Here is a 12,954-nt window from a genome sequence, read left to right on the forward strand (position 1 = left end):
CCGTTAAAAAAAATTCACAATTAATATTTTGTACAAAATAATTTTATTACAGTCTTTATGAAAATATATATGTATATATTCTCTTCAGATGTAACATAGATTTTAATGAGTTAATACTAAATTAAACTCATTCGATTTACGGTTGGAACTAGAATTTAATAATCCCTTGAAGGCTTTAGAGATTACATATGTATTTCTTCAATAATATTGAAATTATGAATCAATACTTCGTTATTTATTGAGGCATGATGTTGGTTTTCGTTAAATTCTTGTGAACTTCACAAAGTACGAATGATGTTATCTGAAAAGTTTCAGGTACATCGATGATGAAAGTGTAAAATCAAATATATACTTGATTTATTATGAATTGGAATTTGTTGAATTGAGACAGAGATTGTAGTTAACGATGGTTAAGTTGCGGGCGAAGGACGTACATTATTGCATATTTGTAATATGAATTAACCGAGTAGTTAAGATTCACACACAATAGCTTAGCACGGAAAGACTTATTTTTTATTTCAAAAAATATATATATATATATATATATATATATATATATATATATATATATATATATATATATATATATATATATATATATATATAATATACATATAATTTCTTCAGAGGGAATGAGTTAATTCTTCATAACTCGTTGATACAATATACGCGTTATTGATTCGTAATGATGTCCACAGTGATTCTTGAACTGACGGAGTTTGTGATGTTATAGGTGTTGTTAATTCTGATGTTGACTGTATTGACGATGTTGGTGACGCTGACGGTACTGTGGATGTTATTGGTAAAACAAGTTTAGCTTGTTAATCACACACCATTTTTGTCAGGGTTTCTACTCTTCCTTCTATCATTTTGGTTCGCTTAACTGATTTATGGTTAGGGCTAGATTAGATAATCTCTAAGACTTTAGAGATTATATAATCGCCGCGGAATGTTTCTCCAATGAAGTTATGAATTAAAACTTTGCCAGTTATTGTTGTTGGTACTCCTTGGTATCTATGGTGCGTATGACGTTGATGCTCGTGGGACAGATTGTGAAGTTGAGGTTTACGACGCGGTTTTAGTTGGGATTGGTAATGGTACTGTTGGCGTTGATGATGGTGGTCCTGGTTATGCTGCTGATGCTGCTGCTGGTGTTTGTAACCTTTGCACCATGTTCTCCAAAGCCACTACCCGAGCGCGAAGCTCGTTGACTTCTTCTATTACACCGGGGTGATTGTCGGTTCGGACGAGCGGATAAATAAAATCTAGAATTTGATGTAGTATATAATCGTGATGAAATACCCTGGAAATGAGAGAGAAAATGGAGTCTCGAACAGGTTCTCCGGTAAGTGCTTCAGGTATTTCGCCAAGAGGGCAATGTGGTGGATGGAAAGGATCGCCTTCTTCTTGTTTCCAATGATTGAGGAGGCTACAAACCCATCCCCAATTCATCCAGAATAGGTGATGACTGATTGGTTGATCCATTCCGGTCACACTGCTTTCGGAGCTTGAGTGAGATTCTATTTCGGAATCCGAGTGACTTGTACTGATGACAAATTCCATTTCGTACATTTGGATAAAGGATTTTTCGATATAAAATGATTTTTTGGCTATCGGGTGGTATTCTATTTACATAGGATATCTATATATATAGATCAAAAGATTTCGTAAATTACAGAGGAATTTGCAGGATACTTCAGGCAAAGTTTAAAGTAACAGATACGATAAGATATGATTTAGCAGATACGCTAAGATATGAATTTTGTCTATACAATACTCATGCAATTAATGTAGAAAGACATGTCTAGACTAATAATGATAAGCAGGTAATTTCCTAAGGATGATAAGCAGATGATTTCCGACTAGAAATGATAAGCAAAACTTTTGACATGCAGACACGGTCGAAGTCCAGACTCACTAAAGCATCCTAATGACTTATCAGTTAGACACACTAATGCAGACCTGGTTCGCTAAGACCACCACTTTGATACCACATGTAAAGACCCGTCCTAATCCATAAGAACGAATACAATAACATATGATTACATCGCGAGGTATTTGACCTCTGTATGATACATTTTACAAACATTACATTCGTTTTAAAAGACAAACTTTCATTTCATCGAAAGTTGACAGGCATGCATACCACTTCATAATATCCAATTATAAATGATCTAATCTGTCATTTACTTAATCATAATCTCTATTGAACTCAATGACTTGAATGCAACGTCTTTTGAAATATGCCATGATTGACTCCAAGTAATATCTTTAAAATGAGCAAATGAACAGCGGAAGATTTCTTTCATACCTGAGAATAAACATGCTTTAAAGTGTCAACCAAAAGGTTGGTGAGTTCATTAGTTTATCATAATCGATCATTTTTATCATTTTAATAGACCACAAGAATTTCATTTCCATTTCTCATAAATATACGTCCCATGCATAGAGACAAAAATCATTCATATGGTGAACACCTGGTAACCGACATTAACAAGATGCATATAAGAATATCCCCTATCATTCCGGGAAATCCTTCGAACATGATAAAACAACATCGAAGTACTAAAGCATCCGGTACTTTGGATGGGGTTCGTTAGGCCCAATAGATCTATCTTTAGGATTCGCGTCAATTAGTAGATCGGTTTACTAATTCTTAGGTTACCAAGCAAAAAGGGGCATATTCGGCTTCGATCATTCAACCATATAATGTAGTTTTGATTACTTGTGTCTATTTCATAAAACAGTTATAAAAGTAGCGCATGTATTCTCAGTCCCAAAAATATATATTGCAAAAGCATTTAAAAAGAGAGTAATGAAACTCACAATACTGTATTTTGTAGTAAAAATACATATGACGACATTGAACAATGCAGGGTTGGCCTCGGATTCACAAACCTATACCAAATATATATATATATATATATATATATATATATATATATATATATATATATATATATATATATATATATTAAAACATATAATCTTAACCGAATAAATTTATATATTATTATTCGTGATATAATTGCTATTTTAATAAATTATTTGTTTCATTAATAACTTAATTAAATGAATTTATTGTATATACTTTAAATAAATAATTATAAAAATATTAATATAGTTTTATTAAGTAAATTGTTAGATAACTAATTTTTATTGTAGTAATAATAATGTTAATGTTAAAATAGTAATAATGATAATAATTATAATTATAACTTTCATAAAATTAACAATAATAGTAAAAATAATAGTAATATTCATAAAAAGTAATAATATTAATAATAATGATACTAGTAGTAAAAATAACAATAATACTTATATTAATAATAACGATTAAAGTTTATGATGATAACTTACAACATCCTTTTTATCATGTTTATTTCATAACACGACATTGTTCTTACTACTTGATGTCTTAATTATATCATTAAGCGTAATCATAATCATATTACTCTTATATATGTTATAAATGCGTTCATGAACATATCAAGTTTATATCAATACTTATCAATACCATATAATTATATCCTTTTATCATATCCTACTTAATCATAAACATGATCATACTTATTTTATTCATAAAAAAAAATTTAATAATTTTAATAATAATAATAATAATAATAATAATAATAATAATAATAATAATAATAATAATAATAATAATAATAATAATACCTAAAAATTATATGATGAATGAGTTTTGGGTTATCAGCCCAACTCGATAGTCCAATAGCAATTAAACAAAACGCAGTAGTCCATTGTCTTGATTAAAAGATCATGAAGCCCAAAATACTTATCAAGCCCGATTTGATTTTGGTTTTATTTCATGTCACGTGAATTTGGAGACAGCTGGGTTAGTGTCGAAAGAAAACCAGGAATCAGAAATAGAATATAGCAATAACAACAGAATGTCGATCAGTGGATTTGGTTGGGGTTTGATCGATACAGAAGATAAGAAGTAGGCTTAGGTGATCGAATGGTGGGTTGCCCATGGTGATTTAATAGTTATCATTCTTTTCAAGTAACAACTGAATGGGTGGTTTAATGAACCGGGTTTTAATCGAACACAACAGCAATTTATTATCACAACTCGTCATCATGTATTCATTTAAACTATCATCTAACTCTAATCATCATCATCTTTATAATTCATCATTATCATCATCAATATTACCTAAACTATATCAACTCGTCATCGTCATCAAAATATCATCATCATCTACCTTATCATTATTGACATCACCATTCCATCATTATCACTATCTTTCTATTATCATCATCGCGATTTATTACTCATCATCATCTCACCATTATATTCATTATCATCAACTAATTCATAATCACAATATAATCATATTCATAATATAATCATAATCATATCACGATTGTAATCATAATCATCATCATCACAGTTTTGTTATCTCATCATCATCGAGTCTCAACAATCATTAAAGTAGCCCAATAGAAAAACTGGAGATGGGTTACGGTTCAATAACATAAATAGAAAACATGGCCCAATAACATTTAGTCCAATATTAAGAATGAGCCCAAGAGTCCATTACCCAAACTTAACTAGTTTAAGTTTTAATCCGTTTATAGGTACAGCAGAGCACAAAATTGTTCGGTTTTTGGGATAATTCGAGCAGGAGACACAAGTGTAATCAATCACTTGGTTCATAACGATTAACAACTTTGAATATTTGATGGTTTCAGTCAGGTTTAGTCACACAGAAAAAGAAAAGGGAGAAAATATACTCGCCTGAACAGGGATGAACCCAAAAGTGTGATTAGAGCAATTGATGTATAAAATACATCGAAACAGATCTATTGGGTAGTGATAAACGTCATATGTGAAGCACTTAGATTCATAACAGTATCAAAAGGAAAATTCAAGCAAAGAACATGATCCGTTTTATATTATTGAACTCAAAATCGAAAATCAAAATCTAAAGAGTTTTAGCTTTTGATTTCTTCATGTGACCTGCATCAATTCACTAATATAATACTTGTAGGACATCAATTAAACTTGAAACAACTTATAAATTTCGAATTTGAACACTTCATGATTCAGTTGACTTTTTGATCCAAGGTTTGACCCTTCGAATTTGAGTTTGATTTTGCGAGTTAAAACCTTAGGATTTGAAGAAACTACCATGACGTGATTTTGAACCCTTCTGCAGTTCTACTTCTCTTCAATTCACCTTGAATCAATTCAGAGGTTAAATGGGTTTGAGTATATGAACAACAGATAGTCGATCGTATTTCTTTTGAATTCTGTTTTTCTTCTATTCCGGAAAGCAACAATCAGATGATTTATAAGGGTAATTGGATGATTGATGTTGTAATAAGATTTGATGGAAATTGTTGTCTAGCGATGATTGAAGATCGGTTGTATCCCACGAGTTGAATAGAAAAGAGGAAAATAAATAATGGAGATAATGATATCTGATTTATTTATATATAATAATAATAATCATTATCTATTATATATAATATATAATAATATATTAATAATAATATTAATTATAATTAGATTAATAATAATAATAATAATAATAATAATAATAATATTGATAATGTAAAAAATATATAATAATAATAATATTAATAATAATAATAAAAATACAAGTACAAATATTAATCATAATAACTAACATTAATTAATAACAATAATAAATCAGATGTATTATAATTATAATTTTAATAATAGTAATAATACTAATATTAATATTAATAATAATGAATGTAATAATATTATAATAACTATAATTAAACTTGTAATTACATTTAATACTTTAATATTACAATTTTATTAATTATGTAATATTTAGTTATTATATCATATGTTATATAAAAATATTTATTGAATATTTAACTACATTATAATAATTATTAATAGCAATCCTATATATGTAATATCTATAACTTTTATATATATATAAACATATGCATATTTACTTACAATCAATTGTTCGTGAATCGTCGGGAATGGTCGAAGGTCAATTGAACATATGAACATAGTTCCAAAATTTTCGAGACTCAACATTACAGACTTTGCTTATCGTGTCGTAATCATAATAAGATTAGGTTTAAATTTGGTCAAAAAATTTCGGGTCGTCACATTTGGAACACCGAAAGCTTTAATAAGTGATCGGGGTACTCATTTTTGTAATAATCAACTTGAGAAAGTTCTCAAAAGATATGGAGTGACTCATAAAATCTCAACCGCTTATCATCCACAAACAAGTGGACAAGTTGAAAATACCAACCGAGCATTAAAACGTATTCTAGAGAAAACCGTAGGATCAAATCCAAAGGAATGGTCCATGAAATTGGAGGATGCACTCTGGAGTTTTAGAACGGCCTTCAAAACTCCAATTGGAACCACACCTTTTAAACTTGTTTACGAAAAAGCATGTCACCTTATAGTAGAAATTGAGCATAAAGCATTTTGGGCTTTGAAGACATGTAATCTTGATTTGCATGAAGCTGGACGTCTACGATTAAGTCAATTAAACGAATTAGAAGAGTTAAGACATGAAGCATATGAAAATTCGTTAATCTATAAAGAAAGAAGGAAGAAATGGCATGATAAAAGAATTTGAAGTTCAAAAGAATTTAAAGAAGGAGACAGAGTTCTTCTTTTCAATTCACGATTCAAGCTATTTCCTGGAAAATTGAAATCAAGATGGTCTGGACCATTCATAGTCAAAAGAGTTTTCCCATATGGAACAATAGAGTTAATAAATTCAAATGGGATTGAATTTAAGGTTAATGGTCACAGAGTTAAACATTACATAGATAATCCAATGGAAGTTGAAGATGAAGTTAATCGCAATTTTGACACCACAGCTAACTAAGTGTGGGAAGGTTCGAATCTTTTAAGGGTAATATGTATTTCTGTTAGAGTTAGATATTCTGTTTTCGTGTAGTTTTCGAAAATGGAATCCGAATGGTCTTTCCCTAGCAGACCCTAAAGAACTAGTCTTCTCCCTCCATTCTAAATTTTTATTTCTTTTAGGTTTTACGAGATGAAGAATTCCTTTGATCTGAACCATGGTCTACTACTACACGCTTTGATTACTAAACGTAATAATAACATCTTTTCGAGTGAACTGGTATCATTCATAAGAGGCAAAATGGACGAAGTAAGGAGAGAACTCAGGAAAGATCATCATAAGACACATTTTGGTAAAGGAAAATCAAAATCTGCAACAAAAAGAAGAGCACGACACCTTGAAAGATGTCATAAATGCGGAAAATGGTCACACGAAGGTAAATGTTCAAACAATCAAACATATTCAAATACCGAATTTGTTACTCTATGCAGAGAAGGACCATTCATATGTTTAGAAGAAAAGTTATTGAAAAATCGAGGTTACGCTTATGTAGCTATGGAAAATCAAATCACGCAACTCTTCTATGAGTCGGTTAAAGCAGGTCTCTGAGAATTCTTTCTCATAGGTAAGTATGTACAGTTTTTATTTTATTTTATTGCTTTTAACCTTTTGATAATAAACGCTGAATCGTTCGCTATAAAGTATTAAATTGATATTCAATAAAATTAGGTATGCGAAACCGAAATTATTGATATCATACAAAAATTTATTACATCACTGCGAAATTTACTGTTTATTCTTAAGGTATAATGATCTTTAATCAATCAATCCAAAATATTTCAAAAATTCGTCAGGAGTAAAACTAGGTAATATAGTTGAAATTACTTTACCCAAAAGAGGGGCGTATATTTTTGATAATATTTGATTGATTAAAGGGGGATAAAAGACCAAAAATATTTTTAATTTTATTTTTACCATAATATTGTAAATTTTTAAATAAAAAAATCAATATATTTAAGTTTGTAAATATTTTAAAAACTAATATTTTCGATATAAGTTTGTAAAATTAAAAATATTAATTATATTTAAATGAAGTTTTAATTTTATGCATTTTAAATTTAAGTTTGATGTGAATTTAAAAACAAAAATGTACTTTATTTCATTAAGTTAAAAATATGATTTCTAAAATTCGTCGTAAGTTGAAGACTAGGTCGTGGAACCGAAATTGCTTTACCCAGGGGCGGGACGAGAAATTTTATTATCATTATTTTTAATTTTATTGATCTAAAGTATGCCAAAAATAATTAAAAACCCAAAAATCTTTGCTTTTAAAACAACGCATTAAAGTGACAAATTTTAAAATTTTGTCGAGAGACAAACTAGGACAACCATCCGAAACGCCCTCATTCTTAAAAGAAACAAATTTTTTAAAATTAATCTATTATTTAGTTTAACAAGTAAAAGGTTTTTATAAAAAAAACATAAAAAAAATAAAATAAAATACCTGGACCTGATGCGATCGCATGGGGTTTGAACTGTCAAGCCATGCGATCGCATGGCATCAAAAAGCTGGGCAGAAACAAAATTTCAGCGAGCTCTCTGTCTTTCCCACAAACACACACATACACAAACAAAAATACACACAAACACTCTCAAAAATTCGCATTTTTCAACCAAAATCCATCAAATTTCTTACTCTAATCATGTCTTTTCTCATATGGGGAAGCAGGAAGGTAAAAATTTCACCCCTAAAACTCTTTAAATTCGAATTTTAGTGTTCTTGTGCTAATTTTTACCTAATTTGATTTTGTTAATTTCTGTTGTAATTAGAGTTAAATTGTTAGTATATTATGCATGTATAACCTAGATTGATGCTATTTAACATGATTTGAAGCCAAAAACTTCAAAATTTTTAGAAATTTAGGGTTTATGTTCTTGAGCAATTTGGGGCTTTTTGATATAAACAGGTTATGGCCGATTTTTATCATGAATTATTGCTAAATTAAGTAGTGTAACATGTTTAGGTTGCTAAATGATCCAAACTTTGATCCTAAACTTGATTTTTGAGAATTAAAGTGGACTTTTTAAGTCTAAAATTCATGAACTTGATTAATTTGATATAAATGCCATTTGAAACTTGTTTAATTACTAGTAATGATTATTTTGACATGTTATTTGAGATAAAAGTTTTGTAAACATTTTTATATATGCTTATTTGAAAAAGTATAGAATTGATAAAAATATGAAAATGAGTATAAGTTTAATATGGATTAAACATGTTATTGTAATTGTTTTAATTTGTTATTTTGCTAACACTAATGCATATTTAGAGGCACAAATTTTGTGTTTAATGTGTTTTGCAGAGAAATATAGATACGGACGGTGCGTCATCGTCTAGGCAACCTGATCCGGAACCACAGCCAGAGATGCAATATCACTAACCGGAACAGCAACAACAACATTATGATCAACACGTACCATACTATGAACCAGAACCACAATTTTTTATTGCCTACGTAGTATTTCCCGTTCACCATATAATAGAACACCCAACAATTCATGAAGAACAGTTGCATCCTAATTTAAGGATTGATAGAAGTTGGAGAGATTACCTGACGTACCAAAGTAACAAATTTAAGCTTTGGACCAAAAATGTAGAAGTACCAAGGGTAATAGATTGGGAGCCTTTAGAAAGGGTCCACCTAGCTAACCCAGTTAGGCAGCATCTAATCCAAAGGTATGGCAGCTCTTCTTTTTCCGATTGGAAACGTTTATTTACCACTCGTAGGCCTGTATATAAAGAGTGGTGTGTTGAACTAATGAGTACTATAGCTTTTAATAAGGATGTAGATAGGTTAGACGATAAGAGTTTTCTTAGATTTTTACTTGGCCGTAAGATGTACAGGATGTCCATACTGGACATGGCCAGGGCTTTACAGATTTACACTCCCGCTGAATTACTATCACCTGATTGTACAAATTTGATTTATCATGGTGAGCGGGTAGATAGAAATTTTGACGCTAACGCCATCTGGAGGCGTATGTCAAATTTTAATGTGTTTACGCGGGGAGGAAGACACTCCTATTTAGATATTAATAAAGCCGATCTTCGTATAATACATAGATTCTTAGCAAACTCGATTACACAAAGAGGTAACAACAAGGAGAAAATGACCTTACACGATTTATTTTACCTTAAGTGCATTCGAAACACTAGAAGCTTTGTTAATATCCCCTACTGTGTTGGTTTTTATCTGTCCAAAATGGTGGAAGGTATACAGGAAGGGGGAATAATTGGAGGAGGTATTTTTGTTACTCTCATTGGAGAGTATTTAGGTGTAGATAGGGATCAAGGGGGTCCGATGATGGTATGTAGGGAACAGGACGAGACTTTAGGTGTGCAAGTCTATCAAGGTGCAAAGGTATTGACTAGGAGACGCAATCAGGCAATACCATATCAGGGCCACCATCCACAGGTAGAGAAGAGTTCGGATGAGGAGATGGAGGAAGCGGATGACATTAGGGATGTCATTAGGGATAGTGCTACTGACGTTTTCTAGCGTATAGATGAGGTAGAAAGGACTAATGAGGATAGGCATTTTCGGTATGAGCAGTGGCAAGCCGCGAATGAGTATGAGACTTCTAGGTGACGCCAACACGATAGCTGGCAAGTTCATCAGCACCCAATCATGAGCCAGCTATCATATCAGGTACCAAATAACTACATCCCGACTCGGCCTGCTTACTATCCACCACATCAGCCCGACATGCGACCACCCTTTGACCTGTACGACCCCAATCAAGCCTACCAGAACACATATCACCAACCATGGAACCCGAACGATGATATGAACTGGAGCCCTTATCCAAATCAATAGTGTTCCATTGGTGATGTCTTCTCTTTTATTATTTTTATTTATGCTAAACATTTAACATTTTGATACTTTAATGTAATGTTTAATATTTTTATTATTTTATACTAATATTTCATTTTTGTAATTTTAAATTGGGATATTTAGTCTCATTTTAAATTACCATGCATATTTATATTTGTATTGTATGTATTTTATCTCATGTACACAACAGGGTAAAACAGCGCATTTTCAAAGACTGGCATTATGTTCAGCAAAAGCTATTAATTTTGACGACAAAACGAAAAACAAGCGTGATGTAACAATAGACGGAATGAACAAATGATGTGCACTATTTATCATTCAAAGCATACAACAATATGTTTGGAAACTTTGGTAAAATTTTAATCATCTTTTTACACTAATCACCCTCAATAATTTAAATTGTTACTGATTTCTTGCAAATGAGGGCATTGCAAGATCTTAAGTGTGGGAAGGGGTTAAATTCTTTCGGGTTTTAAAATTTTAATTTAAACACTTGGTTATCATTAAAAATACTAGTAATGCAGTAGTTGTATTAGAATCTAGTGCTCTCTGATAATAAAGAACAGCCATAGTCTTATATACTGACTACCCAATTCTAGTAAAATTTTTAAAAATTTTCAAATAAATGAATTCAAAATCATGTTTATACATATTTATGAACGATAAAACTAGGTGTTAACACCGAAATTATTGTTACCTCGGAAAGGACATAAATTGAGAAACAACTCAAAACGATGAGAATAAAAAGGCAAAGAAAGAAAAATAAAAGCCAAGTGTCAAAAAATTTACCAAGTTATTTAGAACATATATCACATATTTTTGTACAAATAATTGAAGATACTTTTGTTTTGGACGATATTAATCAGTTTTACCCATTTTATTGTAATATAATTTAAAAGGGAGAAAAGTCTTCTGAGAAAAAGACACGCTCTTCTTGATTTAGGTCAGGAAGTTGTCGTCCAGACCAGTTGTAGAGTCTACGAAAAACCTTGAAAAGTTTTTTCGAAAATCAGCTGGAAATCCACGGACCTCAGCATCAAACAGGGTCGCCAAGTGGTCAGACTTATCCTAACCATGAGAAGATCTGTCTCGTACAATGGGGGAGCACCATGCAAATTAGTTTATAAGACTAGTGAATCAGATCCCCAGAAAGGATAATCTCCTTAAAGATCAAAAATCAGCTTTTAAGACTGATATTACTCAATCCTTGAGACTGACCTTAAAGATTGACCTTAAAGATTGAGAATTACAAACTCATGGAATTTGATGATATCTAAACACGAGCTTGAACGAGAAAATATTTTGATCAAATTACAAACCGATTTGTTTTCTGAAAACCCATTTTCAATGCGTTCATTACATTGAACGTAAAATCCTAAGAATTCACCTGGAATTCATTAGGTCACCTGAACCAAATCGGGTGTCAACCTTAAGAACGGTGGTTGCATAGCATGGTCGAAGATACGACCTTGTGCCAGACTGAAAAACTATAGGGTGATCTTTACTATTGCTCCTACAAAGGATAGTAATTGCATCCGACACGATATAGACCATAATTAAAAGCATGTCTTGGGACATTGCCTTAACAGTTGCCATGAGGTCGCATGGCTTCCTGTAGCTTGCCAAGTCCTATACATCTCACGATTTCTGGCGGAAATATAACACACCTTTTTCTATCTATCTATCTATGATATATTTATATTTATATTTTATAATTTTAATTTTAATTTAAGTTTAATAATAATAAGGTTATTGTGGCGAATGTTTTAAGTTTGTAAGTCGAAATTCTGTCCGTGTAACGCTACGCTATTAATACTCATTGTAAGTTATGTTCTACCTTTTTAAATTAATGTCTCGTAGCTAAGTTATTATTATGCTTATTTAAACTGAAGTAATCGTGATGTTAGGGTAAATAATAAAGATGGGGTTATTGGACTTTGTACCATAATTGGGGTTTGGACAAAAGACCGACACTTGTGGAAATTAGACTATGGGCTATTAATGGGCTTTATATTTGTTTAATTGAATGATAGTTCGTTAATTTAATATAAAGATTTACAATTAGACGTACCTATAAATAACCACATACACTCGATCGGACACGATGAGCGGGATATTTATAAGTACTAATAATCGTTCATTTTACCGGACATGGAAATGGATTAATAGTTAATGGACTCATTAAAACAGGGGTGGATTACATTCAAGGGTAATTG

The sequence above is a fragment of the Rutidosis leptorrhynchoides genome, chromosome 5 (assembly GCF_046630445.1).
Source record: "Rutidosis leptorrhynchoides isolate AG116_Rl617_1_P2 chromosome 5, CSIRO_AGI_Rlap_v1, whole genome shotgun sequence".
NCBI classification, from domain to species: domain Eukaryota; kingdom Viridiplantae; phylum Streptophyta; class Magnoliopsida; order Asterales; family Asteraceae; genus Rutidosis; species Rutidosis leptorrhynchoides.